Source organism: Anomaloglossus baeobatrachus, chromosome 9 (genome assembly GCF_048569485.1).
Source record: "Anomaloglossus baeobatrachus isolate aAnoBae1 chromosome 9, aAnoBae1.hap1, whole genome shotgun sequence".
In the NCBI taxonomy this organism is placed as follows: Eukaryota; Metazoa; Chordata; class Amphibia; order Anura; family Aromobatidae; genus Anomaloglossus; species Anomaloglossus baeobatrachus.
The window spans coordinates 50,577,291-50,605,126 of record NC_134361.1 but is presented as its reverse complement, the minus strand read 5'-3'; the positions used below and the strand labels follow the sequence as shown (position 1 = coordinate 50,605,126).

The 27,836-nt window shown below is 43.2% G+C and overlaps 1 protein-coding gene across 3 annotated transcripts in view; it reads left to right on the top strand.

The window, feature by feature from the left end:
* The first annotated feature begins 12,487 nt into the window (after window positions 1-12,487).
* LPAR4 (lysophosphatidic acid receptor 4) overlaps window positions 12,488-27,836 on the top strand; it is an 83,983-nt gene continuing 68,634 nt past the window's right edge. Inside the window, exon 1 of one of the 3 annotated variants that reach the window (XM_075323704.1) lies at window positions 12,488-12,710. The gene's annotated coding sequence lies outside the window, so the exon portion shown is untranslated. Of the gene's footprint in view, window positions 12,711-24,902; window positions 25,217-25,661; window positions 25,683-27,836 lie in introns of those variants that run through there. The other 2 variants (XM_075323703.1, XM_075323706.1) reach the window with 2 other exon arrangements.

Sequence of the window (27,836 nt, the reverse complement as noted above, 5' to 3'; positions counted from 1 at the left end):
TTTATTATGTTAACTGGGGGAAAGGTGGAATTAGAAGGGGTTGTTCTAGTAGTTGACAATCCCTTTAAAGACTAATCCATGAGTGTGGTCTACGAGTCTCAGAGCATATCCTATACTCATCTCTTTTGTGGATCAGGTTGAGCCATTAAAGAGTATAGGGATTCAGGAGACACTGATGAAACTAAAACAGACTTTGCACTTCAGGGTTACTTCTGTGTTTCATCCATTTTTAACTCATACACTGTTAAGAATCGATGGATGAAAAAAAAGTTCAAACATTGTACCTGTTTTAGTGAAAAAAAATGATGAGGTAAAAAACAGATCAACCAAAATGGCACCTAAGAAAAAGAATCATTCCATTGGATGGTAACACTGACATGGATGTATGAATGTAACCCTAGGGTAACAATATGATTGTTGCCCAGAGTGGAGGGAAAGTCTAGGAACACACCTTCAGTTCCCCTTACTTTCTTTAGCTGATGTACCCACTTCTCTATTAATCACTATATATATAGATCTGCATTATTTTCTAAACAGTAGAAGGAAAAAGTTTGTACACATAGTTCTCCAAGTCAAGAATTTCAGCTATGTAGAGTCAAAAACTCTATAAAACGTATTTATTGCATGGACATTATGAGGCTGTCATTATATAACTGTAACAAACTATTAAGGTTAACATTATTTTAGTAAAACAAATTACTAGAACATGAATAAAACCCATAGATAAAGGCAGTGGCGTAACTACCGATAACCCCTGGGTAAAATTTGGACCTGGACCCCCAACTGCATGTTCATCAGATGTATGAGCCCTTATTGCATTCTAGACCCTATAAAGAAATATAATAATCTAATAATGTCCTCCATGCTTTACTAAGGTCACCCATCCTGGGTCCCTTCCTGGTATAATGCATGGCTCGCCTTATCTCACAATCCAGGAAGCACACTTTCTATCACACACAAGCCTTGGTTTCAGGACTTTTCTTTAGTAGCAAAATAAGAAAGATGAGTATTAAGATACCCTCCTTGTTTGTAGCGTATGAAGAATAAAAATAATTGCTTATATTAAGGTTCTGTTACTGCAATATTATGTATCAGACCTGGGCAGACTATGGCCCACTGGCCAGTTCGGCCCGATTGCTGCTCCTATTTGGCTTGCAGACCAGGACCACAAGAGGGCCACAGCTGTACTCCCTACGCCCATTCGGCATTTTAATTTCACTGGTATCTGCATCCTCAGATATAGATGATCATAATTGGTGTAGGAGAGAGCCGTTGCTCTCTTTTCCACCATTCATCCTGTGCAACTGAGCGTCTCAGCGCAGCAGGTGCAATGCCATCACTAGATCATTGTGGAGCATTAATTTGCACAGTGCATCAGGAAAACCAGGTGAAACCTGTGCAGTCACATTGTACCCTTTTTGCCATTATCACACTCTATGAGTCTTCAGCAGTGCGTGCAATGGTGCCAGGCATTTTTTTTTTAAGGAAGGGGAGCAATGCTCACAAATCGAAATGTGTTCAAATTCACGGGAAACAACGAATTTGAGGAAATTTGATTCAAAGATGATCCTGTGGATTGATTCGCTCATCTCTAATTACGTTTATGTAGGTGCTACATGTCAAAATAACATTAATGCCTACAACCTACAACCTACAATAGCCCTCAGTCCAGTAGACCACTGCGCAACCAGCTCTGTCCTCACCTATTGTACCATCACCCATTCCCTGTAGACTGTAAGCCCTCGCGGGCAGGGTCCTCTCTCCTCCTGTACCAGTCTGTTATGTACTGTTAATGATTGTTGTACGTATACCCTTTCACTTGTAAAGCGCCATGGAATAAATAGCGCTATAATAATAAATAATAATAATAATGCCTGGACCAAGGCCAAGGACTCCCAATAGAACATAACCCAGAGCATCACACATCCAGCCATACGGTATCTTCTCCTGTCTTCAACACATTATGTAAAACAAAACATGGTTCATCAGACCTGGTTTCATCAATTTTTGCTCCAGTAGACTCTTTGTAGGATAGGACCATATTGACTGGCCTTCTCTACCCACGTGTATCAATAAGTCTTGGATTCTCAGACCTCTGTTGCTGGTTTGCAACTTGTCCTTTATTGGACCACTTTTGGTAGACCCTAACCACTGCATTCTAGAAACACCGAATAACTCCTGCTGTTTGTGAGATGCTGTGACCCTACTGTTTACTCATCTCAATTTCACTTTTTTCAGCATCGATTAGATCCATATTTCCTACTTTTATCACAACAACTTGAAGAACTGACTGTTCACTTTATGCCCAATATATCTAACCCCCCCACCATAAGTCCTACTGTAAGTTGCTACATAATTAAACAATCTACTAGCTAAGTATTAATTTTTGGCAGCTACAGTATCATACTGAAGCAGGGAGCCGGCCCCAGGTCGCTCAAGCGCCATGGAGATTCTGTATGTTGGAATGACTTCGATCGGGGGGGCACGACACTTGCTACTTCACGTCGATGTCAGTCACCCCTGCTGCCGGTCTTCGACGTAGTAAGACACATGACATTAGAGTTCACTTAGCCAAGCAGTTTTGTATCCTTTTTATTTTTCACACTATGACAGACATGGCCTTCCTTACTCTCTCTGTGGGATACTACTCTTTGTGCTTTCACATGATATCTCAATACTTTGGTGTCTGTGCTTCCTTCCCCTAATACCCCTCCCCTTCGTCCACTTCTGGGCCTCTATGGCTCTCTAGCCGGGAGACTCTCTAAGCCCGCCAGGATAAGCCATAGGCTCCAGGACTCCAGAGGTTACCTGAGCATTCCTGGACTGGCCCTACAACCAAGTCCACATCTTCTCAATTTGAACTCACTTCTTGACTGAGTCCCTCTGGAGCTCCCCTTCCAAACCATCTGACCTGACATTTTTTTTCGCTTAAAGAGGACCAACCACCAAGATTTTCCTATATTACCTAAAGCCAGTGCTATACTGGCACTATCATGCTGATTCTATACATACCTTTAGTTGTGAGATTGAATGCATACTTTCTGAAATATAGGCATGTAAAGTTTGTACAATGCACTGTTATTTGATAGATAGCAGCTACAGGATACCTAATAGGTGGGTCGGGTTTTGCTAATTATTCCCACCCCTGTCTGCTGCCTGTCCTTCCTCCCTCCCTCCTCCCTCTGTAATAACAGAAACAGGAGGAGGAAGGACAGGCAGGCAGACAGGGGCGAGAATAACTAGCAAAATCTGACCCACCTATTAGATATTCTGTCGCTGCTATCAATCAAATAACAGTGCATTTTACAAACTTTACTTACCTGTTTTTCAAAAAGTAAACATCCGCTCTCACAAGTAAAGGTATGTATAGAATCAGCATGATAGTGTCAGTATAGCACTAGCTTTAGTTTCTAAATGGAAATCTTGTGGTTAGTCCTCTTTAACTACTTTAACACTATCTCTTATCTAACACCTCCTCTAAACTCGCTCTATTGCTAGCTAACCCAACCGCAGACCAACCTTTGGTAACTGGTTGAACAGTCCATCCTCTTATACATCCTGAGGGTATTCTGTTCTAAAACACTTAAATATCACACATGCATTTATAATATACGACAGTAAATACATAAAACATAGCATATGTACATCATGGGGTACTGCCCAACTATTACAATACCAATGCCTAAACCAGCGTGTAATATACACTACGTTAAGATTTGTGTACTTGCAGTCACATTCTATCATGAGATGTTCGACTTTGTACACACTTGCTGGCACTGTGTTGTCCTGGTGGTTATCCTGTTGATTGTGATCTGTGTTTCGCTTTGAAGTGGTGTGAACGTTCCCCTGTTGTGTGTTACTTCCTTCCCTTTTTTATTGTTCCCGATACACATATTGTCTCTCCTGTGTGTTTTCAGTGCAGTGTGTACGAGTTTGCATTCCCCCTTGTTCATGTCATTTTGTGGGGTTTTGTCTTTGTGTTTTCCAGCCCTTGCCAAGGGTGTGGGAGAGGAAAAGTAAGATCAGAGCTCAGACAGGAGTTAGGGTCATGCTGGGGGCTCCGACCTAGCCACCATCAAGCCTATCTCCAAGATAAGGGACAGCGCAGGGTCTCAAGTCTGAGGGTCAGCCTAGGGTGCCTCTGTCCTGTCATTACATTCCCTGTGACACATTCTGACTGTCTTCTCTTCTTGCTTCTTCCCGTGAAAAATTCAAAAGATAGCCATTTATACCCACTAAAATAATGGGATACAAACCCACCATTTGGCAGAATTTTGGCAAGTATTTAAGAACTGTGGCATTTCTAGATGTTCATGTTTCAGAGGTGTGAAACAACCACCAATAAAAGTTGTCAATTTGTAGGATTCAGGACAAGACAAATTGTGTTTTATGTCCATATTTCATATTTCTCTCTAGATTATATTTGCTGGTTTTGGTCATAGTATTTTGTTTTAGATCTCGGTTTCTATTCAGACCACAGCAGAGAGACCCAGCTTCAGCCTTTGAGGCCCCATTCTTTTCTATTTTACAGAGATTCTTGCTGCAGAAATAGTTGTTTCCAAGGAAAATAAAAGCATCGCAGCCAAAGCCCACCATCCAATGAATGGGCCACAATGCAAGTGGTGAAAACTATTTCTGAAAAGACATTAGTTTGGATTTACTTCTCTCGGAGTCAGGAGAGAAATGTGAATGTGGGAAATCTTTGTGTGGAACTTTAGAAGGAAAACACATTAGAATAAACTGGAGCCAGGAACATGATTTCAGAACATGGGCTTGTCTCGAAAAGTATGTTTTCTCTGGTTGTTCTGAATACAAAACATGTGCTGCGGAGAAAGATTATAATTAGTACACCAGAAAAGCAGCAAAGAGTCCAAAAAACATGAACATTTGTAAACTAAATACCAGGAAAAAATGAATTATTATTTGTTAATAATTCAAAGAGAGACATTTTTTTAATTTAGGTGGGTCATTGACACACGTGGGGGGTAGAGCAAAAAGTCAATATGGGTTGTATAAGCTTGTGTTTATCTCAATTTTTGTCATAGCTTAAATAGTTGACCCATGTTTTTTTCTTTTGCCAATTGTGAGGGCGTGCGGAGTAGATCAACATCAACCAGGGTGGGAAGGAGTGCCAGTCACACCAAAATTAAGGCTCTTTCCCTAGAGGTCTGACAGCACATGTAGAAGCTGCCTCCATGAATGTATGCAGTTGTTCAAGAAGAACCTTTCAGAACATTTAGGGCAGCAAAGAGCCTTAGGGTAGAGATACACATTAGATAGCTGACCACACAATACATGTACTTTACCAGGAAAGTAGAAGAGTGGAGAAGGTTCTCGTCATTGTCAGTAGCTTATCTCCTCTAAGACAAAAGGATCTGGCATATTGACATCCAACTGCTCAATCCTTCTTTCTGCCAAGATCTGCCATCCCAGAAGAGTCAAAAGGATTTAGATGGTCTCCTCATACAACCACTATTAGGGGGTTCAGCCAATATTAATGTGTTTGATGACCTTTGTAATTGGTCAGAAGAGTCAAAAGGAGTTAGATGGTCTCCTGGTACAACCACTATTAAGGGGTTCGGCCAACATTAATGTGTTTGATGTGTTTTAGAATTGGTCAGAAGCGTCAAAAGGAGTTAGATGGTCTCATGGTACTACCACTATTAGTGGGTTTAGCCAATATTAATGTGTTTGATTTGCTTTAGAATTGATCAGAAGAGTCAAAAAGCGTTAGATGGTCTCATGGTACTACCACTATTAAGGGGTTCAGCCGATATTAATGTGTTTGATGTGCTTTAGAATTGGTCAGAAGAGTCAAAAGGAGTTAGATGGTCTCCTGGTATGACCACTATTAGGGGGTTCAGGCAATAGTAATGTGTTTGATGAGCTTTAGAATTGGTCAACTTCTACAATCTTAAAATATGCATTAAGATATAGAAGACCTAAGGGGTGCTTCACACACAGCGAGCTCGCTGCCGAGATCGCTGCTGAGTCACGCTTTTTGTGACGCAGCAGTGACATCATTAGCGATCTCGCTGTGTGTGACACTGAGCAGCGATCTGGCCCCTGCTGCGAGATCGCTGCTCGTTACACACAGCCCTGGTTCGTTTTCTTCAAAGCCGCTCTCCTGCTGTGACACACAGATCGCTGTGTGTGACAGCAAGAGAGCGACAAATGAAGCGAGCAGGGAGCAGGAGCCGGCGTCTGGCAGCTGAGGTAAGCTGTATCCAAGATAAACATCGGGTAACCAAGGTGGTTACCCGATATTTACCTTAGTTACCAGCCTCCGCAGCTCTCACGCTGCCTGTGCTGCCGGCTCCGGCTCTCTGCACATGTAGCTGCTGTACACATCGGGTTGGATATTTAGGGGCGGGCATTGGAGTCATGTGATCGGGAGTGAGGGGAACTAGACTGGGAGGAGGCTTCTGACAGCTGCAGACGCTGGTAACCAAGGTAAACATCGGCCTTGGATACCCGATATTTATCTTGGTTACGAGTGTCTGCAGCTGCTAGGAGCAGGGCTGCCTGCACGCGTAACCAACGTAAACATCGGGTAACTAAGAGAAGTGGTTACCCGATATTTACCTTGGTTACGAGTGTCCGCAGCTCTCAGGTGGGGGAGAGAGGAAGGGGGAAAGACAGAGATAGAGAGAGGGTGAGGGAGGGAGTAGAGAGATAGACAGATCACGCGAGACTGGTTCTGGGCATGCTCAGTACTTTCTGGGCATGCTCAGTACAAAAGCAGGATCCTGTCTATCAGCACGCCAGCGTTCACCTGCGTTTGCGTGCGTTATAGTCAGGATCCAGCAATTTGCAGTATTTGGACGGAGCTCAAAAACGCTACAAGTAGCGTTTTTGAAACATGTTAAAAAACTGCAAGTCACTGGATCCTCACTATAACGCAGGCAAACGCAGGTGAACGGATGTTAACGCGAGTCCATTGCAAATGCATTGAAATGAAAACGCATTTGCACTGGATCCGCTTGTCCGCTAAAATAACGTTAAGGACGGATGTTAAAAAGACGTAGTGTGAATCCAGCCTCAGTAAATTCAGTATCGGCCACATGTAGGTTTTTCTCTTTCTTTTAAGTTCATTTTACATATTTGATTACATTTTTACTACAAGAAAATAAATTAAAGTGGATAACTTTTGGCTTTGTCACACTGAGATGCAATCCTAAGAAATATATATAGCTGAGAATGTAATATTTAACTACTTAACCCCTTTTCCTTCCCTTCTTCCAAGAGCCATAACTTTTAAATATTTCCATCACTATTACCATAAGAGGGACGAGTTGTACTTTTGAATTAAACCATTATTTTTACCATATAGTGTACTGGAAAATGGGAAAAAAACTCCAAGTGCAGTGAAATTGCAAAAAAAACCGTATAATTGCACTACCCTAAAATGGATATTGAATTCATTGCCCAGGCTTTTATACAGGCTATGACAGTCCCTAGCTGCAATCTACCGTGATAGCTGCATGGCATTATGGGAAAGCTCAAACAGGTGCACCTGTGGTGGCAACAGCAGCATAATCGGATCAACTGATTATGCAGCTAACATCAATACTGTGTTGCACAGGATGAGAAGATGGCTGCAAGGTAAGTATGAGAAGAAAAGGAGACATAGTGTTGAGGGGATTTGTAACAAAACAGTATGGGCAGGGAGGAATGTGTTAGGAGACACTATGGAGAGGAGGTGGGAATATGTGAGGAGACAGTATGAGCAGGGGGAATGTGTGAGGAGACAGTATAGGGAGTACGGGAAGTTGTGAGAAGACAGTATGGGAAAGATGGACATGTCTGAAGAGACAGTAATATGGGCAGGGTGTTGAAAATGTGAGACCGGACAGTATATACAAGAGTTATATGTGAGGATGCAGTATGGGCAGGGCGGGAATGTGTAAGATGACAGTATAGGCAAGGTTAATGTGTAAGTAGACACTGTTGGCGGGGGAAGAAATGTGTGAGGAGATAGCATGAGCAGGGTGAGGAATGTGTGAGGAGGCAGCATGGGGAGGGGGTAAATGTGCAAGGAGACTGTATGAGGGGGAATGTAAGGGATCAGTGGAGGGATATGAGGGGACTGTATGGTGGAGAAATGTGTGAAGAGACAGTATGAGGGTAAAAGAGTATGTGGGGGGAAAATATAGGGACTGGCTAGTGTGGGGGTAATATGGAGAAGTGCTATTATGGGAGACAGTGTGAGGGCACTGTATGGAGGAACAGTATGTAAAGGAGGTGTGAGGATGGGGAACAGCATAGACACTGGGTAGTATATGGGGGACACAGTGTGTTAGGACAATATGAAGAAGGGGACAGGTATGGAAAGGAGAGAACAACATGGAAGCCATGCACCATAGGAAAGATAGTATGGGAGGCATATTTTGTACATAGAGCAGAGTGAGGGGCAATAAGTTTTCAGGGGTATTGTGAAGGACAAATATTTTTATTCAGGATCATTATAATTACACTAATTTTCAACCATACTGTGTCATAATGTGCTGTAGAAAACCAAAGATGGAAGTATGCAGACACAAGCTGTGGGTGCAAAAAGTCACCATGGCATCTGGACATGATTGAGAAGAAAAGAAAGAGAAAAAGAGAGGATGTCACCTATAAGGTACTTGGGTGTAAATGTTTATTTGTAATACTGACTATGTCTCAAATTTACTATAGTTCATATTCACAGACTGATGATGACCGCTAATAACAACTTCTAGTATCCCCTTACCATTGTTAGGGACATACAATTGTACAGCATGATCCTATAACTCCTAGTATGAACATATGGGGGCTGACCTGACATTTCCATTGATCACTTTACTAAGCTTTGTGATGTATTCTGATTACTGATGGTGCTGTATTAATGTACTGATGGTGGTTCTAGGGCTGTATTTCTGCACTGTTTGTTGTTTTGGTTATGTATTCCTGTACTGTAATTGGCTCCGATCCTGTACACATGTAACAATCCATAACTTGCCATATAATGTGATATATGGTTATGGTAAAGGGAACCTGTCACCATTTTTTTGGCCTATAAGCTGTGGCCACCACCACCAGGCTCTTATATACAGCATTCTAGCATGCTGTATATAAGAGCCCAGGTATAACATAAAAAACACTTTATAATACTTACCTAATGGTCGCTGTGGTGGGCCTTATGGGATTCTCCGTTGTCCGGTGCCGGCGCCTTCTCTTTCGACCATCTTCGTCAAATCAAATCATGCATAAAGCAACAGAACGAAACACGTGTCGGAGTGAGGGGCCGTGGACTGTTTGTTATACCACCTGTATATACTAGTAAATATATTTTCCAAAATATTATGCTTTAGAAACTGCTGTTGTGTGTTTGTGCAGTGAGGTCTGGGAGGGTTGCACCTAATAGGATGGCTGTTTAAATCATTGCTTGGATACTTTGATACAATTTATTTAATTATTTATATAACTATTTATTCCATCCATTTTGGTGGCTTCTATTTCCCCTCCCCCCTAGCACATCGGCACTTTGATTGCAATAGTCAGAAAATCTCTCTTGAAGCAACTCCGCCTGACATTTCTTAGTCATATATATTTAATAGAGGTAGTAATTATTTATTTTCAAAATTCCCATGAAATTTGTACATACGGGATTATTAAGAAATAATGAATTTAATGTTCCGTCCATGACCCTTAATATCATATTCATCATCTAGCACTTTCCTTTGCTGTTTTTCTAGTGTATTTTTTGTATGATTTTAATTTATACTTCAATAAAAATTGATTTTAATCTTCTTATGTTGTCACTTCTTTTTTGAACATGTACACATGTTCAAGGTTGTTTTTTATGTTGTATATAAGAGCCCGGTGGTGGTGGCCGCAGATTATAGGCCAAAAAAGTGGTGACAGGTTCCCTTTAACAAAGTATTGAGCCGTCTGACAAGTTACAGTTTACTACATCTATATTTATGTTAGGAGCATAAAATTAAGCGTTGTAGAGAGTCAAATCCTAACAATGTGTAATGTGTAATATACTCACTGATGGGATTCAGCTCTTCTTGCCGGTTCCTGTTGTATGCAATATTGATGCAGAAATGGTCTGAGCAGCTTTAAAAAATTGACTACATCAAATGCTAATTTACATATTTACTCTTCTGTATAGCAAAGAATTCAAATTTGCATCAAAACTGAAGAAGAGAAAACATTAGTGTATGCCTCAGATGTATTATACTATGTCACAACACTTGTTATGTGTTATTAGGAGGATATAGAGCTCTCGGTAAGTTCACCCTACAGTATATTTCCCATTGATTATTTCTAGAAGCGGGGTTAAACATCTAGGTCTACATCTCATGATTCTGATCCGGTGAGGCACTTTAATCATTATCTTAAAGTGTGGATAATTTGTACCTGTCGCTCAGCAGCTACACCAGTCATTAAGGGTTAGGTTTGATTTGGCAACCAAGCAGCTTTTTCCTTTGATCACTTTGATACATGTCAGGCTCAAACCCAAGTCACAACATGTGTGCTTTCCCCTAGTCGCAGTACATGTAAAGAAATCAAGAACTTCAATAAAATATTGTACAGAGGAAAACTGTGGAAATTTTTTATTTTATCCAGTTTTTACCAACTCCATCCATCAGCCAAACACTTTGTATACCTGGGTGCTTTTTTTCTCCCGTTAGGGGGGCTTTACATGTTGCAACATCGCTACCGATATATCGTCGGGGTCACGTCGTTAGTGACGCACATCCGGCGCCGGTAGCGACATCGCAACGTGTAAATCCTAGGTGCGACGATGAACGAGCGCAAAAGCGTACAATATCACTGATCTGTGTTACGTCGTTCATTTCCATAATGTCGGTTCGACCGCAGGTACGATGTTGTTTGTTGTTCCTGCAGCTCCACACATTGCTGTGTGTATACCCGCAGGAGCAACAAACATCTCCTTAGCTGCGTCCTGACGGCAATGCGGAAGGGAGAAGGTGGGCGGGATGTTATGTTCCGCTCATCTCCGCCCCTCCGCTTCTATTGGCCGGCCGATTAGTGACGCCGAACGCACCTCCCTCTTGAAGGAGGGATTGTTCGGCAGTCACAGCGACGTCACCGACCAGGTATGTGCTCGTGAAGCTGCCGTAGCGATAATGTTCACTACAGCAGCAATCACCACATATTGCATGTGCGACGGGGGTGGATGCTATTGCGCTGGACATCGCTAGCAATTGCTAGTGATGTCGCAACGTGTAAAGCCCGCCTAATCCACTGATAATATGAAGCCATTGGGTTGCTGGTCTTCCTCTTCGCCTTGTTCTTTTTATTCTTCCTACCATGACGTCCTTCTCCAGTGATTGCTCTCTTTGTACGATGTGTCCAAAGTAGACAAGTCCAGATTTTATCCAGTTTTTAACACCTCCATCTGTCAGCCCAACACTTTGTATATCTGGGTGCTTTTTTCTCCACTTATCTACCCCCCACATCTCCTAAATTAATCATTCAATAAGAAATGCAGCTAAAATTTGCCTTTTTTTAACAGCTTTCAGCTCAATTTCAAGCCATAGTGACTTGATGGATGAACGCTCTGTAGGAAGATCGATCTTGTGCAGCCTGGATAGGTCCACCGTGGTCTTCTCCACCTTTATCTTGATAGTATCAAGCCCTCTGAATGTTGGTCTTCCTCTTCCCCTTGTTCCTTCTATTCTTCCAACCATGATGTCCCTCTCCAGTGATTGTTCTCTTCGTATGATGTGTAGACGAGTCGTAGCTTGGTGATCCTTGCTTCGAGTGACATGTCTGGGGAGGTCTTTTTGGACACACTACATCCAATAGTGCGGATTTTACCCCCAGCAAAAGCCATACAGACACTGATAAAGCTCGCACTGGGCTGAGCACCGAGCGTACCCTAGCACCCCAATGCTCACTCAAGTGGTTTGCATACGTAAAGCACCTGAACTCCGAACTCTAACACTGATGTTTTTGTAAAGTCTATGTTCGGTACGAATCCCAAACTTTACTGTTTGGGTTCGCTCATCTCTAATTGCAGGTTCTCGTTCTCCTCTATCCTCACAGACTGCACAGCTGTCTATGGAGGATCAGGTGACCAGACCTGTCCATCAGCCTCTTCAGTTGGAAGAGGCTGATGGACAGGTCTGGTCACATGATCCTCCACCAGCAGCCATTGTATCGACAAGAGTTGTAAGAAAAGGCTGCACTAGCAAGGGGGAGAACCTGTAATATATATTAGTAAGTGCCACAAAATCATTCCCCAAACATATTTGTTGAAGTAAAGACACTTTGGACAATTCTTTAAGATATCTGATTACTATTAGTAAGCGATGCAGCTGTAACTCTTGTGGCCTCTCGGAATTGCTCTTTAACCACAGCTGCGGTTGGAGACCTCGCTGGCAGCTCTGAGGTTAATGCAGCAGCTTCGCCGTTCCTTACACATGAGGTGGGTACAGAGGCGGATCTCTGTTTGCTTTAACCCTGCAGACTATTACTTAACAGGGGAAGTTTCTATAGTAAATGCATTTTTCGGGCATTTGTAATGATTTTCACTATGACTGAAGAAAACCCTAAAGAGAGGAACTTTCAGGACCAGATTGTTGTTCTCGATGCAAGATAATAAAGGACTGTCTCCGTCCCGTTCCTGAATTCAATAGTTCGGGCTAGCTCTGAAAGCCAGCAGCTGGCCAAGGACCAGGGGAATTAATATTCCAGTCCAGACTAAGGTAAGCTAGACAATTAGGCTTGCTTCTTCTTCTATAGACGAGTCACAATGCTCCTCAGTCTTCGTGTTCTGGCAACGACTGGTGTACTATATTAGATAAAGGAGCCCAGAAATAAACCGTGAGCAAATACTGGTCTGATGAACTACAAATCTCAGTATAGCCTGAACTTTATTACAACAGGAGATGTGACTCGGATTAGTTTGATGTTTCATTTATCTATAGAAGTGAGAATGCTCCGTGCTCCTTGTCTATTTCTACGACACCGTGATGAAAAGCGTGGGCAGACGTGTCATTTACGATTGATAGCGATCGCTTGACTGTCGTAACAATCGTATAGTGCAACTTACTGATCGGAAATTGTGTTTGTGGATTTTCCTTTATGTTGTTTTTTTATGTCCTTGCTTGTTTATGTTGTCTATTTGTATTGATAGAGTTCGCGTCAAATTCATCATAATGGGCTTTGATGAATTTCTGCAAATTTGAGATGTTTATTATGCTCTTTTGTCATTGAGATTTAACATTTCGAATGTTTGTGTTCAACTGAGCCCCCCAAAAATGTCTTTGTACTCAATTTGGGTATTGAAGTGCAATTGCACATTTTTGTGACAGTTTAAAAAGTTGCAAATGATGAATTAGGCTAAAACGGGTGATAAACAAAACTTCTGATATTCGAATACAGCGGAAATTTTATTTTTATTGAAAGTTATTTGGTGCAAATCAAATGTCCCTTATCATACAGTGGGGTCGCTCCAGACTTCAGAGTATAATACATGTAGGGTACAAAAATAGAGTAATATTTATTTCATCGGTCTCCTGTCCTGCCTCGCAGCTCCCTTTGGCCTCTTCTTTCCCTCAACACGACCGTGTGTAACATCTTCTCCCTGCTCCAGGGTTTCCGGTGTTGAATAAGCCTCTCCCGTCACAAGGCGCTTACTAGGCCTCTTGAAAAATGTTATGCCACTAGAGGCCTCCTAGGCGCCAGAAATCTTGGTGCATAGTGAAGCTAAAATAAGAAGACGTTGGCACAGTGATCTTTCAAGATGACCACATTAGGGACTGCGCCGGAGGGGACAAGTGACCATCCTATTGATTTGAATGGGAGGTGAATGTGCAGTACCCGGCCACAGCCGCTATAAATTAGCAGGGCAGATCCGGAACTAAGTATTTACGGCTGCCTGTTGCCACCGCCGGCACTAAGAACAGCTGAATGGAGGGAGTCCCGGGCGTCGGACCTGGCAAATCAGACATTGATGACCTATCCCAATGCTAAAGTAGTGGACAACCCTTTTAATTCTTCACCCCTTCCCAGGTGTCCATTAATTTGCTGAATTACCAAAAAAGTAAATTCCCCCGAAAAATCAGAATTCGGGAAATATTCTGGTTCAACTTACTTATATCTAGCTAAAACATTTGCTGACCAAATACACATCCATAATGCCAAACAAACCAAAACAAACAAAGACAGAAGAAACCAGGTCAAGTTAACGCAAAAAAAGTCTTCTTGGGTCATCAATTATGATTCCTGGCTACCTGCTACAGTTTGGCTTCCTTTTAGTAAATGGGGCCAGTTGCAGTTACGCCTACGAGACTGTTGATTTTGGGTCACAAAACCCGCGGCCGGTCTGTGCATCATGGATCATAACTGTCGAATGTAAAATGCCCCTAGCGATCATTCGGTTGCGGCAAATCTGTCGTGATTTGCCTTCAGTTACTAATATGGTGCAACTAGAGGCTGCATTAATGTTTATTGTTCCTCTGGGAATTTGGTGCACTTTGCAAAATACCTTTTTAGTTTTATGACATTTATGATGATTTGTATCCGGTTGTCATATGATATTTCCAGAGAAATACAGGGGGTGCACAGCTCAAAAGAAATGTTCTTGACTACTACTGTCGGACAGAACTACGATGTCAGCCGTTACGTGACATCCTTCGTCAAGCAGCCCCGACCTTAGCACTGAAAACTTCTGGAGATGTATTATTATTATTATTATTATTATTATTATTTATTTATAAAGCACCATTAGTTCCATGGTGCTGTACATGAGAAGGGGGTTACATACAAAATACATATACAAGTTACAGTAGACAGACTAGTACAGAGGGAAGAGGGCCCTGCCCTTGCGGGCTTACATTCTATAGGATTATGGGGAGGAGACAGTAGGTGGGGTGTAGATGGGGCGGCAGCTCCGCACGGTGGTGGGGCGGCAGCTCCGCACGGTGGTGGGGCGGCAGCTCCGCACGGTGGTGGGGCGGCAGCTCCATGTATTAAGCTGCTTGTAATATTTTAATTTGAAAAGTAAAAATAATACTGCCAGAAAGTGATGTAAAAGCCTCAATATGTTGAAGTTATGCCAGAGCGGAAAAATGGAACATGTGGTCGGAAATATTTTATTCAGCAACATGGAAAACAGATGTACTCTCTCTCTATCTATCTCTCCATTCATCTATCTATCTATCCATCTATAGTGGGTACGGAAAGTATTCAGACCCCTTTACATTTTTCACTCTTTGTTTCATTGCAGTCATTTGATAAATTAATAAAAGTTCATTTTTCTTCTCATTAATGTACACGCTGCATCCCATCTTCCCAGAAAAAAAACAGAAATGTAGAAATTGTTGCAAATTTATTAAACAAGAAAAACTGAAATCTCACATGGTCATAAGTATTCACACCCTTTGCTCAGACACTCATATTTAAGTCACATTTCCTTGTGATCCTCCTTGAGATGGTTCTACTCCTTCATTGGAGTCCAGCTTTGTTTTATTAAACTGATAGGACTTGATGTGGAAAGGCGCACACCTGTCTATATAAGACCTCACAGCTCAGAGTGCATGTCAGATCAAATAAGAATCATGAGGTCAAAGCAACTGCTCAAGGAGCTCAATAACAGAATTGTGGCAAGGCACAGATCTGGCCAAGGTTACAAAAGAATTTCTGCAATACTCTAGGTTCCTAAGAGCACAATGGCCTCTATAATCCTTAAATGGAAGAGGTTTGGCACCACCAGAACTCTTCCCAGACCTGGCCATCCAGCCAAACTGAGCAATCGTGGGAGAAGAGCCTTGGTGAGAGAGGTAAAGAAGAACCCCAAGATCACTGTGGCCGAGCTCCAGAGATGCAGTAGGGAGATGGGAGAAAGTTTCCCAAAGTCACCTATCACTGCAGCCCTCCACCAGTCGGGAGCTTTATGGCAGTGTGGCCTGACGGAAACCTCTCCTCAGTGCAAGACAAATGAATGCTTCCATACAGTTTGCAAAAAACACACAAAGGACTCCCAGACTATGAGAAATAAGATTTTCTGGCCTGATGAGACAAAGATAGAACTTTTTGGTGATAATTCTAAGCGGTATGTGTGGAGAAAACCAGGCACTGCTCATCACCTGCCCAATACAATCCCAACAGTGAAACATGGTGGTGACCGCATCATGCTATGGGGGTGTTTTTCAGCTGCAGGGACAGGACGACTGGCTGCAATTGACGGAAAGATGAATGCGGCCAAATACAGAGATATCCTGGAAGAACACCTCTTACAGAGTGCTCTGGACCTCAGACTTGGCAGAATTCTATAACAAAAATGGTACAATAACTTACGTCTTATGTCCCAGGTTAAATCCCACAATGTACGATTTAGAGCAGATTCACAAGAATCTAAGGCGGGCTTTACACGCTGTGACATCGCTAGCGATGTCGAGCGTGATAGCATCCGCCCCCGTCGTACATGCGATATCTGGTGCTTGCTGCCGTAGCGAACATTATCGCAGCGTCACATGTACATACCTGCTCGGCGACGTCGCTGTGACCGCCGAACAATCCCTCCTTCAAGGGGGAGGTGCTTTTGGCGTCACCACGACGTCACTAAGCGGCCAGCCAATAGAAGCGGAGGGGTGGAGATAAGCGGGACATAACATCTCGTCCACTTCCTTCCTTCCGCATAGCCGGTGGACGCAGGTAAGGAGATGTTTGTCGTTCCTGCGGTTTCACACACAGCGATGTGTGGTGCTGCAGGAACGACAAACAACATCGTATCTGCAGCAGTAACGACATGAAGGAAATGAACGACGTGACACAGATCAGCGATTTTTTACGCTTTTGCGCTCGTTCATCGTCACACCTAGGATTTAAACATTGCGATGTCGCTACCGGCGCCGGATGTGCGTCACTAACGACATGACCCCGACAATATATCGGTAGCGATGTTGCAATATGTAAAGTCCCCCTAAGGCAAAGGTGTAACGACCACCGCTGCAGAGTTTGCAACTGGGCATGGGGGTACAGAGACCAGACGACCCTGGCACCTACTTCAGCTGAAGTAGCCTACTTCGGATGCACACCCAACTGAGATGCATCGCATCACAGAGACTCACTGGGTCCCTACACTGCAGTACTTGTTGCCGACCGAATAGAGCTCGCAGTTGAGTATGGCATGGCCGTGACTGGGGGCTTATGACAGTGATGTCATGCGTTGCCATAGCAAGCATGCCGATGTCAATTGCCAGCCCCTACGCAGGCTATAGAGGAGGACACCACGCAACATGGAACCGGACAGAGGTTCACTCCTGAACGAAGCACTGTTGCTGCGAAACGCGCGTCAGTGTGGGAGGACACTGCACCATCACTTTATTTGGACTTCTGTTTGCCGGTAATACTACATGTGGCTTGAATGACCGGTTATATTTATCTATATAGATCTTCACACTCGTGAATGTATGTTATTTGGTTATTTATTACAAGATTTGGTTGTTATTTTCCTGCTGCATAGTGTTCTGGTATACTACATCCGGCTTTGATACGTACTTAGCCTTTGGCTAAGGATTGCAGGTCCGCTATTGTATTACTATAGGTGCTGGGTCCCCTATATCAATTCCATCCGTCACTTGGCTTGGTCCATTCGTTTTAATTCATTGCAATGGTTGCAATGGTTGCAATAAAGATTTATTGATATTTTTACATGAATTTGGGCTTGCATTTGTTCATTGGTGTGTTTATAGAATTATGCATTAAGCCTTCCATGCTGATGGTAGTTTTGGTGTTGGACTGGAGGGAGTTTGTCACGCTAGGTACGGAGTAGTACCAAGCGAGCAATGAAAGATATGGTAAACCCAGTGTCTTGGGAAAGGGGAGATGGTGACCTCTAACCAAACCTACTGCTGGACCCTGGGGTCCCTCACCACCCTAGATAGGTTCTGCACCTATGCGCTGAGCTGAATAACTGACCCTAGTTATCCCTAGTGCTGCACCCTAAATAGGGAATGGATGGGATGAGTTCTTCGTCAACCCCACTAAACACTATAGAAAACATGAAGGAGGACACACAGGGGGAAAATGCATGAACTACTTATCCACAGATGACTCAAGTAGACGTTCAGCAAATTTTTCAGCAACAATCCTACAGATGAGTGCAAGCCTCTTACTTGCAACCAGAGCTTGAATAAACTGAATATCACCAGCACCAGTACAGGGAGAATGGGACTATTTCAGTACAAACAGAATACTGATGATCAGCAGCTGTATGGAAAGAAATCTACCTAGAACAATGAATACTGACAGCAGGAATAATAGAAAGTCAGGGAGCATTCTGCACAGTCCAACGCTGTGACCTTCTATGGCCAGACACTACATGACTGTGTCATGGTTCCACCTCCCCGTCCACATAGCTAGGGGGCAGAGCCTTCTCTCGGGCCTCATTTCCGGAGCTTGGATGCTTTAAATTCTGTCATCTCTGGTGAACCAGCACCGGCTATAAGCTTAGCACTGCTTTGCCTGTGATTGCTGGTCCCTATAAGTGTTTCCTGATCCATCCTGCCCCTGTGCTCTGTCTGTGTTCCGTCCCACCTCCTTCCTTCCCACAATAGCCCCAGTCATTCCCCCTTCTCCTACCTCCCCACTCGGTTGCTTCCTCTGGTACTGACCTCGGCCTGACCTCGACACCGCTTTTGCTCGTTCCTCCAGTGTTCTTTCTCACCGTACTGTGTATGACCTGGCCTGCCTGACCATCCCCCGCACGCCCCGTGGCCTCTGTATTCTGGCTGACTCTGCAGGGCAGTGCTCCAGCACACACTGGGTGTCCACCTCCATGCTGATTTAGCTCTGTGTAGTGTCTTTTCCTGCAGGGCTCCAGCTCCCCCTGGTGGTAGCCTGACAGACTGCCTGTCACCCCTGACACACCCGTGATAGAGAAAAGCAGAATGTTTGGGAAGGGGTTTATGCATTGGAGACAGAACTGGGACTGTATACACTAGGAAGGGGTATAGGACAGGATAAGGACAGATATAACCGGATGGAGGACATATATACTATTTTGAGAGACAGCTATACCAGGATGGGGGTCATATACTGTACATTAGGATGGGAAATCTGACGTAGTCTGCCATGCTCATTATAGATACTCTAAATGTACATACTGAGCAATTTTCTCTGCCCAATCTTCTGCTTGGTAAATTGTATAGTAGCTGTGGCTGAGTACTGAAAATCCACGCCATCTTCGAATCAATAGGGAAGGGATGTGTAGTACCTGGCTGCAGCCATAATTCAGTTGACGGAGCTGTTCTGTGCAGCCCCTCAACTGAGCAGTTCCAGCCAGTGGTGGCATCGGGAACAGCTGATTGGAGGGGTGCTGGATGTCGCATGCCCCACAGATCAGACATTGATGACCTATCCAGAGGATGGGAGAGTGTAATGCCTGCTTTACACGAGACGATCTATCGTGCGATAGATCATCGGGGTCACGGATTTTGTGACGCACATCCGGCATCGCTTGCGACGTCGGCCTTTGTGACACCTCCTAGCGACGCAGTATCGCTCACAAATCATGAGTCGTGTACTCGTCGCTAGGTTCCATAAAATCGTTTATGAAACATGGCGCCGGTTATTCATCGTTCCGGTGGCAGCATACGTTGCTCCGTGTGACACCACGGGAACGATGAACATCGCTTACCTGCGTCCCGCAGCTCCCGCCGGATATGTGGAAGGAAGGAGGTGGGCGGGATGTTTATATCCCGCTCATCTCCACCACTCCGCCTCTATTGGCCGGCTGCCGTGTGGCGTCGCTGTGACGTCGAACATCCCTCCCACTTCAGGAAGTGGATGTTCGCCGCCCTCAGCGACGTCGCACGGGAGGTAAGTACGTGTGACGGGGGGTTTACGACTTTGTGCGCCACAGGCAATTAATTGCCCGTGACGCACAAACGACGGGGGCGGGTACGATCTATCGTGAAAATTGTGTTGTGATCTAGCAGCAGAACTCAAAAGTATTTGACCATTCGACCTGCGTCACATCAAGAATCCGCTCATAACCCCTTGCGGGGACCCTGTTGCCGATATCTATTTCTCTATACCAAACAAAAACCATGTTGGAGCAGCACATTGGCTCAGTTGTTAGCACTATATGGTGGCTCAGTGGTTAACACTGCAGTCTTGCAACGCTGGGGTCCTGGGTTCAAATCCCACCAAGGACACCATCTGCAAGGAGTTTGTATGTTCTCCCCGTATTTATGTGGGTTCTTCTGGTTTCCTCCAGGTTCTCTGATTTCCTTCCACACTCCAAAACATACTGATAGGGAATGTAGATTGTGAGCCCCAATGTGCACAGTGATGACCACATCTGTAGAATTAATGGCACTATATACTGTAATTCAAAAACCTGAATACTGTTGTTAACAGAAGTAATCATTGTTACTTGTGTTAACCACTTGAAGGTCTCTGAAGCAGTGAAAAGAGATACAAGATGGAATATGTGCCCAGCAAGGTAATTTTGATGTTGCTGCCCATTTTGTTCCTATAATGTCCATCTTGTCTTATAACTAATGATGTCATAGAGTTCACCTAACACTGAATGGCAACAAATAGTAATATTGCTGTTTACACCACTATTGTTCTTATTGGTGCATAGTTTGGAGGAGTTATTTCTTTGTTTGAGGTACTATATAAACTGGTCACATGATGTAATAAAGCAGAAACTAGCAGTACACCACAAAGCTGTGTATGTGCTGCAATGATTTTCTGAGCGCTCGTAAAACAAATCTTTTTGGCGTTCAAGTGGGATAGAAGGAGTGTATTTTGCTCATAATTCCGAGTGAAATCCACTAAAAGAAAAACAACAAACAAACTGACGTCATGTACCCCATACCCTAAAGCTGTGTGTTGTAAAAAAAAAAAAATTCAAAAACCAAACGGCAAAATCAGATATAACTTATAGACGTTTTTGAGAAATGAGCTTTGTGCATGATAGAAAAATAGAAAATCGAACACTTTTGGAAACTTTTGCAACTTTGCTATAGGTTGCAGATCGCAATGTGTCAACATAGACCATTTTAGATGCCATGTTGCATATATATTATTATTTATTATTATAGCACCATTTATTCCATGGCGTTTTACATGTGAAAGAGGGGTGTATATAGACAAGTACAATAAATGTGAACATTTCAAGGCACAGACTGGTACAGAAGGCAAGAGGACCTTGCCTGCGAGGGCTCACAGTCTACAGGTAAAGAGAGGACCCTGCCCATGAGGGCTCACAGTCTACAGGTTAAGGCTACTTTCACACATCCGGCTTGAGCCCTGCGGCTCAATCCGGCTGTGCAAGCTATGCAACGGATGCGGTGAAAACACCGCATCCTTTGCATAAGTTTTTCCCATGCGGCCCGCCCGGTTTTTGCCGCTTGCGGCATGCTACTGAGCATGCGCAGTGGCAAAAACCGCATGCGGCGGCCGGATGCGGTATTTGCCGCATCGCGCCGCATCCGGCCGCCATAGGCATGCATTGAGAGATGCGCCGCATCGGCCGAATGCGGCGCGATGCGGTTTTTTTTGCCGCACGAAAAAACGTGCCAGGCAACGTTCCATCCGGCCGCCGCATCGGCTAAATCTGCCGCATGCGGCAAAAACCGGATGGAACGCAAGGCCATGCGGCACAATGCGGCACTAATTAAAGTCTATGCAGGAAAATCGCAACCGGCAGCACAAAAAACCGGTTGCGATTTTCCTGCAAAGTGCCGGATTGTGCCGCAGAAGAAAAACCGGAGGTGTGAAAGTACCCAAAGAGAGGACCCTGCCCATGAGGGGTCACAGTCTACAGGTAAAGAGAGGACCCTGCCCATGAGGGGTCACAGTCTACAGGTAAAGAGAGGACCCTGCCCATGAGGGGTCACAGTCTACAGGTAAAGAGAGGACCCTGCCCATGAGGGGTCACAGTCTACAGGTAAAGAGAGAACCCTGCCCATGAGGGCTCACAGATTACAGGTAAAGAGAGGACCCTGCCCATGAGGGGTCACAGTCTACAAGGGACGGGTTAGGATACAGTAGGTGATGGTAGAGATAGTCGTGTGGTTTGTTGAAAGAAGTGGGTCTTCAGGTGATTTTTTAAGCTTTCCACAGTAGGCAAAAGTCTGATGTGTTGAGGTAGAGCATTCCAGAGTATGTGGGATGCACGGGAGAAATCTTGGATGCCATGGTAGGAAGAGTAGATGAGAAGGAGATCTTGTGAGGATCGGAGGATATGTGCAGGTAAGTATCGGGAGACTAGGTCACAGATGTAAGGAGGAGACAGGTTGTGGATGGCTTTGTGTGTGAGAGATAGAGAGATAGAGATATTAATTCCGGTATTCGAACCTAATGCAAGTCAACGTGGAATCCGAGCATTCTTCTTCTTCTTTTCGAAGATTTCCGAAAAAATACTTGGGTTACCCATTGACTTGCAGTAGGTTCAAAATTTGTGAGGAATACCGGAATAGTACTTTGGAATTTATTATGACTAATCTGAACCCAAATAGTTACTATTCGCCCATCACTAACATATTTGTGTGTGTGTGTGTGTGTATATTATATATATATATATATATATACACAAAACATGGCAACTAAAATAGTCTATTGTGACACATTGTGATCTGCAACCTAGAACGAAGTTGCAAACATTTCCAAAAGTGTTCGATTTTCTATCACGTACAAAACTCATTTCCCAAAAGCTTATATAGGTTGTATAAGGTGTATCCAATTTTTCTGTTTAGTTTTTGATTATTTTTTTTTACAACACACAGCTTTAGAGTATGTGCACATAACGACAGGTTTTTTTTTTTGGTGGATTTTACCTGGAATCCACCTTAAAAAGTGCATCCATAAAATGAAAATGGTGGGCAGCAATGTCAAAATGACCTTACTGTGCACATATTTCATCTTGGATCACTTTTCAAATTCCTATTCACTGATATATTATTATTTATTATTATAGCACCATTTATTCCATTGTGCTGCACATGTGAAAAGGTGTATACATAGTATGAACAAGTACAATAATCATAAACAAAATAAGGCACAGACAGGTACAGGAGGATAGAGGATAGAGGTTCACAATATATATATATATATATATATATATATATATATATACACACACACACACACACACACACACACCTGCTGCAAGGAGTTTGTATGTTCTCCCCATATGTATGCGTTTCCTCCGGGTTCTCTGGTTTCCTCCCACTCTCCAAAGACTAAAGGCCGCTTTACATGTAGCGACATCGCTAACGAGATGTTGTTGGGGTCATGGAATTTGTGACGCACATCAGGCCTCGTTAGTGACGTCGTTGCGTGTGAAACGCAGGAACAACTGTTAACGATCAAAATTACTTACCTAATCGTTGATCATTGACGCGTCGTTCCTTTCCCAAATATCGTTGCTGTTGCAGGACGCAGGTTGTTCGTCGTTCCTGCGGCAGCACACATCGCTACGTGTGACACTGAAGGAACGAGGAACTACATCGTACCTGCGGCCGCCCGCAATGAGGAATGAAGGAGGTGGGCGGCATGTTCCGCCCGCTCATCTCCGCCCCTCCGCTTCTATTGGACGGCTGCCGTGTGACGTCGCTGTGACACCGCATGAACCGCCCCCTTAGAAAGGAGGCGGTTCGCCGGCCAGAGCGATGTCGCAGGGAAGGTAAGTCCGTGTGACGGGTGGTAACGATGCTGTACGCCACGATTTGCCCGTGACGCACAACAGACAGGGGTGGGTACGCTCGCTAGCGATATCGGTACCGATATTGCAGCATGTAAAGTGGGTTATACAGATAGGTACTCTAGGTAGTGAGCCCCAATGGGGACAGTGTTAACAATGTATGTAAAGTGCTGTGGAATTAATAGCGCTATATAAATGAATAAATATTATTATTATTATATATATACACCCATCTAAAAGTATTTATATTATCCGCAGTTTTTTTAGCGCTGTATAAATTAATTATTATTATATATATAATATATATATACACACTCATCTAAAAGTATTTATATTATCCACACAGTTTTTTTAGCGCTATATTAATTATTATTATTATTATATATATAATATATATACCCATCTAAAAGTATTTATATTATCCGCACAGTTTTTTTAGCGCTATATAAATTAATAATTATTATATTATATATATATATATATATATATATATATATATATATATATATATATATATATATATATATATATATATATATATACAGACACCCATCTAAAAGTATTTATATTATCCGCAGTTTTTTTAGCGCTTTATAAATAAATTATTAATATATATATATATATATATATATATATATATATATACACCCATCTAAAAGTATTTATATTACCCGAACAGTTTTTTTTAGCACTATATAAATTATTAATTATTATTATTATTTATATATATATATATATATATACACACACACACCCATCTAAAAGTATTTATATTATCCGCACAGTTTTTTTAGCGCTATATAAATTAATAATTATTTTATATATAATATATATATATACACCCATCTAAAAGTATTTATATTATCCACACAGTTTTTTTAGCGCTATATAAATTAATATTAATTATTATATATATATATATATATATATATATACATCCCCATCTAAAAGTATTTATATTATCCACACATTTTTTTTTTCTCCTTGCACACTGAGATTCCATCATATAAACCCGTCCTCCAATGTAATTGACCGAGAAATAGGTTTTCTCCATCGCAGCCTGCGCTTCCGATGGCGATCCTTTTGTTGGTGGGGCTGTTTTCCCTGGCAGCGCTCCTTATAAACTCTGTATGGAGAGGGATTGGTTTGCAAAGAATGGCAAAAACACAGGGGACTGGGAGGGAACTTGGAGTCTAATAATATTCCTCATCCAATAGAAAACATTTCCTATTGAGACCCCCAAGAGTCCCCTTGCTCTCAGATCCATCCCAGACATTAGGCCTATTCTTCTGAGCAGTCTCCTCTGCAGGGCATGCTGCATGGAAGCCTCAGCCTGGGGTTTTGGCTAACAAAGGACTGCTGATAACAGCTGCTGCTTTCACATTGGGAGGATTAACTCAATTCAGAGGGAAAAAAAAAGAAACTGGACAACTGTCCTATGAGCAGAACAGACGTGATTTCCTGCAAACATGGACATGCACATGGATTTTTAATTATTGGCATGTGTGCCTGGGCTACAGGAAACTTAGGATCTGGTTTCTTCTAGGGGTAAGTTTTTGTGATTCATCCCTGTGTCTGAATTTGCAATTGTGTGAATGTCTCATCTAATCCTATAGATCGCACCTAAACTCCGCTCTAGTTGGGGGTGGAAAAACTTTTTGATGAAACTTTATAGAACTTTGTGTTTGTAAATAGTGTATCATAGTTTTTAAGGTTGAAGGGAGACTCTTAAGTCCATCTAGTTCAACCCGTAGCCTAACATGTTGATCCAGAGGAAGGCAAAAAAAAAAAAACAATGTTGCAAACAAGCTCCAATGGGGAAAAAAAGTGTGATATTTTTTATTTTTTTTTGTATGTGGGTCACATACTGGGGGTTTTGCAATATGGCAATCTGCTGTTGTGGATCGATAGCTCTGCTAGTTAAAAGCCTATATACGATTGATGGTCTGTTCATAAGCTGCCAGATCCCTGAGGAGGTGGCGGAGGCAGGCGGAGGGCGAGGATGTGCTCTAAGGTCAGAATAATCTTCACCGTTTCTTCTGGTTATTGTGGATTTGGTTTACGAGTCGTGTTTTGCGCTGTCATTGACAAAAATGACATTATTTTACTATTGCTCCATAGATAAAAAGCAAGAAAAAAATAATAAGGCCAAAAGTTTCTTCCAGTTTTTGACAATCCATTCACTTCTGGAAAGTTTTATAAACCATATTCGTGATTAACCCATATTGGTCAAAGCAATTGTGCATCAATGACTATGGATCATTAAGGCTTAGGTCACATGTCCAGATCCTGCAGAGATCCATTGGCAAAATGTTTTCTGCCAGATCCCTTTTATAACATGGGAGTCGATGGAGAAGGAATCCGTTAATGAATTGCTATTTATCTTCCATTTGAAACGGATCCGTTACCAATGCAAGAAAAACGGATGGCTAAATAGTAAGCCGCTAACAGATCTGTCATCCATAGACTCCAATGTTAAAAAAAACGGATCTGTCAGACATCAGTTATTAACAATGGGCAAAAAAGTTGTGTTTGCAGAACTTGTTCCCAATGGATCTCTGCAGAATCCATTCTAACAGCTGATTACTAGACATGTGAACTCAGACTAAGGCCACGGTTCCCTTGCGTTTTGCACGGACGAGTGTAATCCAATAAAACATTGGATTGCACTCACACCAATGAAAAACTATGAGGCAGTGTCTATCTGCAATTGAGTTCTCATGCCACAGCGGCATGCGGAATGAATCTCATCATGCTGTGTTTGGCAGTGATTGTTGGCTCACATGCTCCCATACAAGTCTATGAGAGTGTGTGAATCATCGCACTGCACTCGGATGTCATTCGACTGCAGTGCGATGTACGCAGACAGGCAGCGGAAGAGATGGGAGAAAGTGCTCCCTCCTTCTCCGCAGCTATGATCCGATCGCAAAATTGGATCACAGTCGCATGACCCTCGGCTCACGCTCGAAGCAGAGGGTCATTAGCATATGACGTCCGATGCTCTCGCATTGGTAGCTATGTGCAAGTGGAACCGAACCCTTAGGGGTACTTTTACACGGTGCGATACAGTTACCGATATTGCTAGCGTGCATACCCGCCCCCATCGTTTGTGCGTCACGGGCATATAACATCGCGCGAACCCGTCACACTACTTACCTGCATAGCGACGTCGCTGTGACCGGCGAACCGCCTCCTTTCTAAGGGGGCGGTTCGTTAGGCATCACAGCAACGTCAGTAAGCGGCCGCCCAATAGAAGTGCAGTGGCGGAGATGAGCGGGACGTAACATCCCGCCCACCTCCTTCCTTCCTCATTGCTGGCGGGCGCAGGTAAGGTGAGGTTTGTCGTTCCTGCAGTGTCACACATAGCGATGTGTGCTGCCGGAGGAACGACGAACTACATCGTTACTGCAGCAGCAACGATAATTGAGTTTAGGGGGGATGTCACCGATTAGTGATTTTGAACGTTTTTGCAACGATTCAAAATCGCTCGTAGGTGTCACATGCAACAACATCGCTAACGAGGCCGGATGTGCGTCACAAATTCCGTGACCCCAACGACATCGCTTTAGCGATGTTGTAGCATGTAAAGCCACCTTAAGGGTGTCTTCTGATCAAATGTTTTGCTAGGAACTTATAATAAACATGGTGGACTGAATATATCCTGTTGACTCTTTGATCAATGGACCAGGGCAGAATCTACGAAGCATATGACTGACTAGGCATCGGCTCCACTTGTGTATCGTTTTCGAGGCAAGAGCATCGCAAATAGGTTCTGCTACGAGCGTCAGCCAAGTGTCATCCGATCTTGCAATCGGATCACAGGTACGGAGAAGGGACAGTGAGCATTTTCTCCCTCTTCTACATACATTGCACTGCACTCGGAAGACATCCAAGTGCAGTCTAATGTTTCACACTCTCCCATAGACTTGTATGGGTGCATGTGAGCCGAGACTTGTTGTCAAACGCAGCATGCTGAGATTCTTTTCTAATGCTGATATGGCATGAGAAATCAATCGTAGATGGACACTGCCCCATAGTTTTGCACTGATTGCCCTCGTCTGTGTAAAACGCGAATGCAGCCGAGGTCTTTGGGTGTATTTACAGCGGAACGACTGTATCGCCAATTAATCTGGCACTGAAAATGGGCTGCCAATTGCTCAAGTAAAAC